At 48.0% G+C, this 6000-nt stretch overlaps 1 protein-coding gene across 5 annotated transcripts in view; it reads right to left on the bottom strand.

Annotated features, from left to right (window-relative positions):
• The window catches only part of CAMTA1 (calmodulin binding transcription activator 1), a 256312-nt gene that overhangs the window by 101145 nt on the left and 149167 nt on the right, over nucleotides 1–6000 (bottom strand). The window lies entirely within an intron of this gene.

Genomic DNA, 6000 nt, shown 5'->3' with positions numbered 1-6000 from the left:
CGGCCATAAAATGAACAACCGGTTCCCCCGAACCGGTGTGAACCGGTATCAGCCCAGCCCTGGGTGTTACTCTCCAAATGGACAGGATGGAAACTCCTAGTAAATCAAGGAGAGAAACAACTTAGAACTTAGGAGGAATGTTCCAGCAGTCAGTCCAATCCTCCGTGGGCAGATCGATAGGGGCTTTCCTCAGATCGGGGCAATGAGGACTAGAAACCTGGCCCTTCAAGCCAGTCCCGATTCCAGGAGCTTATAAACTCGCCCAATAGCAAAGGTATGAATCACAGCAAGCCAGGCTCAGCTGGAAAGGATGAAATAATATCTCTGCCCCCGGAAATGTGTGGCGGGCGATGAAGATCAAGTGGGCTTGCGAAGGACAGGTGGTGCTTTCCCCAAAAGGTCAGCCTCCGGCTCGTTTTTTAAAAACCCATAATTTATTAATCGCCTTTCCGACGTTATTAATAGCCCTTCAGTGGCCTTATTTCTCCATGCAGATGAGCGAGCGGGGAGACCTTGGAGAGGCCACAGGTGGCTTCTCCAGGTGCAGAGATGCGACACGCTGACCAGGCAGTCTCGGTTGGAAAGCCGTGACAGGTGTTGTCCAAAACCTGCCTGGGGAGCCTGCAGCTTAGCCAGCGTCTCTAGGGTGCCGCCAGGACAAGCTCTTAAAACTTGGAAGGGGCTTCAAAAGTGTCCTGGGCAGATGGTTGACCAGCTCATGCAATCCCCAAGCTGCTTCTGATGTCTAACATGGAACGTAGAATAACAGGGGTGGAAGGGACCTTAGAGATCTTCTAGTCCAACCCCCCCTGCTCAAGATAAGAGCCCTTGTACTGTTCCGGAGAAATGGTTGTCCAATACAACTTCTCGATCTTATTCTCTTAATGCAGAGTAACAGAGTTTGGAGGAGACCTTGGAGGTCCTCTAGTCCAACCCCCTGCTTCAGACCATTCCAGACAAAGGGCTGTCCAGACCCTTCTTAAAAACCTCCAGGGATGGAGCACTCACAATTTCTAGTGGCAAGCTGTTCTGCTGGTTAACTGTTCTCATTCGCAGGAAATTCCTCCTCAATTCCAGGTTGCTTCTCTCCTTGATTAGTTTCCACCCGTTGCTTCTTGTCCTGCCTTCAGGTGCTTTGGAGAATAGCTTGACTCCCTCTTGTTTGGGGCAGCCCCTCAAACATTGAAAGATGCTATCATGTCCCCACCAGTCCTTCTTTTCATTAAACTAGACATCCCCAATTCCTGCAAACGTTCTTCGTAGGTTTTATCCCCCAGTCTCCTAATCCTCTTTGTTGCTCTTCTCTGCACCCTTTCTAGAGTCTCAACACCATTTTTGTCATTGTTTAGTTTTGGGTTCCCCTAGATCCGTGTTGGTGAACTTATGCCACGGGTGCCGGAAGTGGCACGCAAAGCCAATTCCCCCGCCACGCGGAGAGGCCTCCCGGAAGAGCCCCACCGTGCATGCGTGGGCATGCCACCGCCTGACAGCTGATTGCCAGGTATCTGGCAGGCATGCACAGCGGGCATGGTGGGGACGATAGCATGCAATTATTGGCACGGGAGCTGGGAAAGGTTAGCCACCACTGCCCTAGATATTTTTTTCCCATTTTTTTACTGGCTTCCGTTACTTCACTTATCTTAATTCTTGAAAATCCAAGGTTACACACCAAAATGTTTGCAGCCTCATTCATCATTGCTAATATAGTTTGCATTGAGCTCAATGGGTTGGCTTTAAATCTATCTCCAGGCTATTATTATTATTATTATTATTATTATTATTATTATTATTATTATTATTATTATTATTAATCTCTCCAAAGCGGGCAAAGTTTACCGAACAACGAACAGCACTTCTTGAGCAGAACATGTAAGTAAACAGAAGCAAATTGGCAGCCGTGGAAAAGGGTGCAAAATTCTTTCCTGGGTGGCGTCGCCCAGACTTGCCCTGGAAGACGGGAAAAAAATTATATCACAAGCCTCCAAGTCTCAACGGCGACCCCTCCTTCCTATCCATGGAATTTAAACATTTAATTCCGCTAGTAACTACTGTATATCAATTATAGTCACTAAATAATCAGTCGGTGAACCGGTGCTTGCTGTGTTCGGTGGTTCGCTTGAACAAAAGTTTGAATGTACAACGACTTCTAATTTCAATTTCTTTTTATAGCCGAGGCAATTATGACAGAGTTTGCACAACACTCTCATAAACGCGCTTTCTGAATTAACTCATTTTCTGCATCATACAGTACCGTGAACAGAAAAAGCATCAACAAGCCACGTCGGCACTGGGATTGGGGCTGATGGGTCTTTGATTGACCTAATTACGTTTCCTGTGTGAAGCCTGAAACCTGGGTTAGTAAACTGTGATGGCTATCGTTGCTCTAGACCAGCAAGAGATTATCTGATTCCCATAATCATCTCTTTCTCACTCATGTTTATCTATTGTATTATATCTATTTATCCATCCATCCGTCCACCTTTTATAATCAAGAAAGGGGTTGGACTAGAAGACCTCCAAGGTCCCTTCCAGCTCTATTCTGATTGACTGGTTGATTGAAATGGTCTAGGGCAAGGGTCTTCAAACTTGGCAAGTTTAAGACTTGTGGACTTCAACTCCCAGAATCCCTGAGCTAACAAGACTGGAGGAGGAGGAATTCTGGGAGTTGAAGTCCACAAGTCTTAAAGCTGCCCAGTTTGAAGACCCCTGATTTAACAGAAATAACGGAGGCAGAAGGGACCTTGGAGGTCATCCAGCCCAACCCCCTGCTCGAGCAAGAAACCCTATTCCATCCCAGACAAAAGGCTGCTCAATGTTCTTAAAAGCTTCCAGTACTGATAGGATAAAATGTAGAACAGGGAATGCAGTGAGTAACAGAGCTGGAAAAGGGACCTCGGAGGTCTTCTAGTCCAACTCCCTGCTCAAGCAGGAGACCCTAGATCATGCCAATTAATCAGTCAATGAGAACAGAGCTGGAACGGGGCCTGGGAGGTCTTCTAGTCCATCCACTGGTTAACAGTTCTCTTGGGAAATGCCTCCTTAGTTCGAGGTTGCTTCTCTCCTTGTAGCAAGTGGGGGGAGGGTCCTCTAACTTGGCCTTCAGCTGCCCCTCCCCTCCCACCAACCCTTAAGGGCCATGAAGGAATCCAACTTATTCAGCCGGGACGATTTTTCCCCTCGGAAGCCCCTAGACCCGACACCTTCACGATGGCTTCAATTTTCTGCTCATCGCTTTTCTGTTTTATAGCTTGGCAGCCGCCGAAGTCAGGAGTTTTCATATCGTCCATGGCTCCATTATTTCTCCCTGCAGAGATCTCGGCAGTTTGGCACCACAATCTGTGTAGATTTGCCGTAAATGTCAAAAGCGAAACAAAAGATCACATCCGATCTTCTTGTGTGTGTGTGTGTATGTATTTTGGTGTCTTCTCTACCGTTCCGAAAATGCCAAGGAGGCAACCCAGGTAACCTTCGAAGGGCGAGTGCCACTGAGCCCAAACTTTCGAGCAAATTTTGTCCCGTCTTACGACTGTCCTTGCTACCGTTCTTAAGTGAATCGCTGGGGGTCTTATGTCAGTATCTATTCATCTCCGCCTCCTGCCTTTTATCCCCAGAGCTAGGGTGGGGCTTCGCTAGCCGCGGTTGCTCTTCCGTCCCGAGGGCCAGCCCATAGATTTCCACTGCTCTCCTCTCCTCTGCCTTCTGTGCATATGCGTTTCAGGCACTGGACCCGGCTGTTCCTCCTCTTCCTCATCAGCCACCTCTGATGGGGGCTGTTGACTCTCCATTTGAGGCCGGCCGGCCGGCCCAGGCTCCACCTCTTCCTCTCTCTCTCTCTCTCCCTCTGCCAGCTCCATTCCCTCTCCTCCCCCAGAGCTCCCAGGTTGGCCTGATGCTGACCTTGATTCCCCCACCTCCTCCTCCTCCTCCGATTTGGCTCCTGGAGGGGCTGTCAGCCAACAGGCCACAACACTGGCTTCCCCGTGAGCTCGGCCAGTCAGAAGGTCACCGAAGGAGATCACAGGACTGCGGGGACATTGCAACTGTCGTAAGTACATGCCAGTTGCCAAGCCTCTGAATTTTGCGTGCTTATTTATTTATTTATTTATTTATTGCAAAGGCTAGACCAGAAGGCCCGCCATGAGATGCTTTCTGAAGGCGACTTAAAGTCCTTTCTCCTGGTGGATTTGTTGGTTGGTTTTTGCACCGTGAAATATGAAGGCACTCCAAACACCAGCTGTAGCTTTCCAAGATCGCATTTGCATTTGATATATGCTTGACGGTTGCTAATTATCAGCACCGCGGCCTTGATTATCATAAAGCACACTGCATCCTTCACCACTGACGAGCCCCTAAATGCTACAGTTGTTCCAAAAGGCAGGAAGCTATTCAGGGATGAAGTCTCAGGAACGCCAAGTCCAGAACGTGGAGACAAACGCTCCCGTTCTTCTCCATCCTTGGCCAGTTCTGGGTACCGGAAGCTAACAAGGATGCTGATGCAGAATCCCAGTCGGAAGGGACCTTGAAGGTCTTCTAGTCCAGCCCCCTGCTCGAGCAGGAGGCTGTAGACCATTTTTGGACAAATGGGTGTCCATCCTCTTCTTGAAGGCCTCCAGTGATGGAGCATCCGCAACTTCTGAAGGCAAGCCAGCCTATTGATTACTGGATCTGGAATTGTCAAGTAAAGGGGTTGGAAGGGATCTTGGAGGTCATCTAGTCCAACCCTCTGTGCAGGCAGGAACCCCTATGCTGTTTCAGACAAATGCTTGTCCAGTCTCTTCTTGAAAGCCTCCCGTGATGGAGCAACCAGAACTTCTGGAGGTTGGGAAGCGGCTCATAAAATAAGGGCCTTCCCCTTACTTGGAAGTCTGAGATCGTCTGAACTGCTTTAATAAATCCTTATTATACTGAGCAGGAGGTTTTTAGGAAGAGTTTGTCTCCTGCTTGAGCAGGGGGTTGGACTAGAAGACCTCCAGGGTCCCATCCGACTCTGTTATTTTACATACCATGACACCTGGAAAGACTGAGAAGGAGAGAATGGCCAATAACAAGGGCAGGTGGACTCAGTTCCTCTTGGGGGAGTTGGAGGACCATGTTAGGGACAGATCTCTAGGAAGGAAACCGATAGATGTCATTTCTGAGAGTCAAGAAAGAACCGATAAAATGGAATCCCTCATCAACCCAACATCAACAGAGATGGAATCCTCTATCTAAGACCCAGGCTCCAAAACAGACCACCTTCTTCTTCTCCTCCAGACCTCCAGGTCAAACATCTCCAGAGAAGATACCAGAGAACCTTCAAATTCATTGCCACCAAGCCTGGGTGGCACCAAAGGACACCAGGGGTTAAAAGGAACCTAAATTAGATTTCTCTGGAGCTTACGATTCTCCTTTAAGAGCCAGCCAGCCTTCTCTGAGTTGGAACTGCCTTGTCTGGTGTCTTCCTTCAATATTTGGACACAGTCAGACAAACGGGAAACAACAACATCTGTTGCTGTCTTTCGTCTGTGTGTGTGTGTGTGTGTGTGTGTGTGTGTGTGTTTTATATTTCACTCCAGCTACCCAATGGGATTCCTAAGCTTTGGTTCAATTGGCTCCTCTTTTCTTTTTTTAAACGTTTGTCGCTTTGAAAAATAAAAAATCTGGGTTGCAGATTCGTGATTCTATCTAGATGATCGTGAAGAGAGCCATAAAACAGAACCTAGAATGACAGGGTTGGAAGGGACACTTGGAGGTCTTCTAGTCTAGTTCAGTTGTAAAGGGGATGGAGGGGTAGAGAGGTACTTCCAGCCTTATGAGGTGCTCCCGATAGGAGACCTACACACAACTAGAGGAGCTAATTCTGATTTATTGTAAAGCTTGTTTTCCAAAGCACCAGAAAGTGGGACAAGAAGCAACGGATGGAAACTCATCAAGGAGAGAAGCAACTTAGAACTAAGGAGGAATTTCCTGACAGGGAAAGACAATTAAGCAGTGGAACGATTTGCATTCAGAAGTTGTGGG

This window comes from Notechis scutatus, chromosome 16, assembly GCF_049901735.1.
Source record: "Notechis scutatus isolate UNSWTSFEM ecotype Mainland chromosome 16, rNotScu1.2, whole genome shotgun sequence".
Lineage (NCBI taxonomy): Eukaryota > Metazoa > Chordata > Lepidosauria > Squamata > Elapidae > Notechis > Notechis scutatus.
Note: the sequence above shows the minus strand (reverse complement) of the source record. Positions and strands in the feature narration are given on the sequence as shown.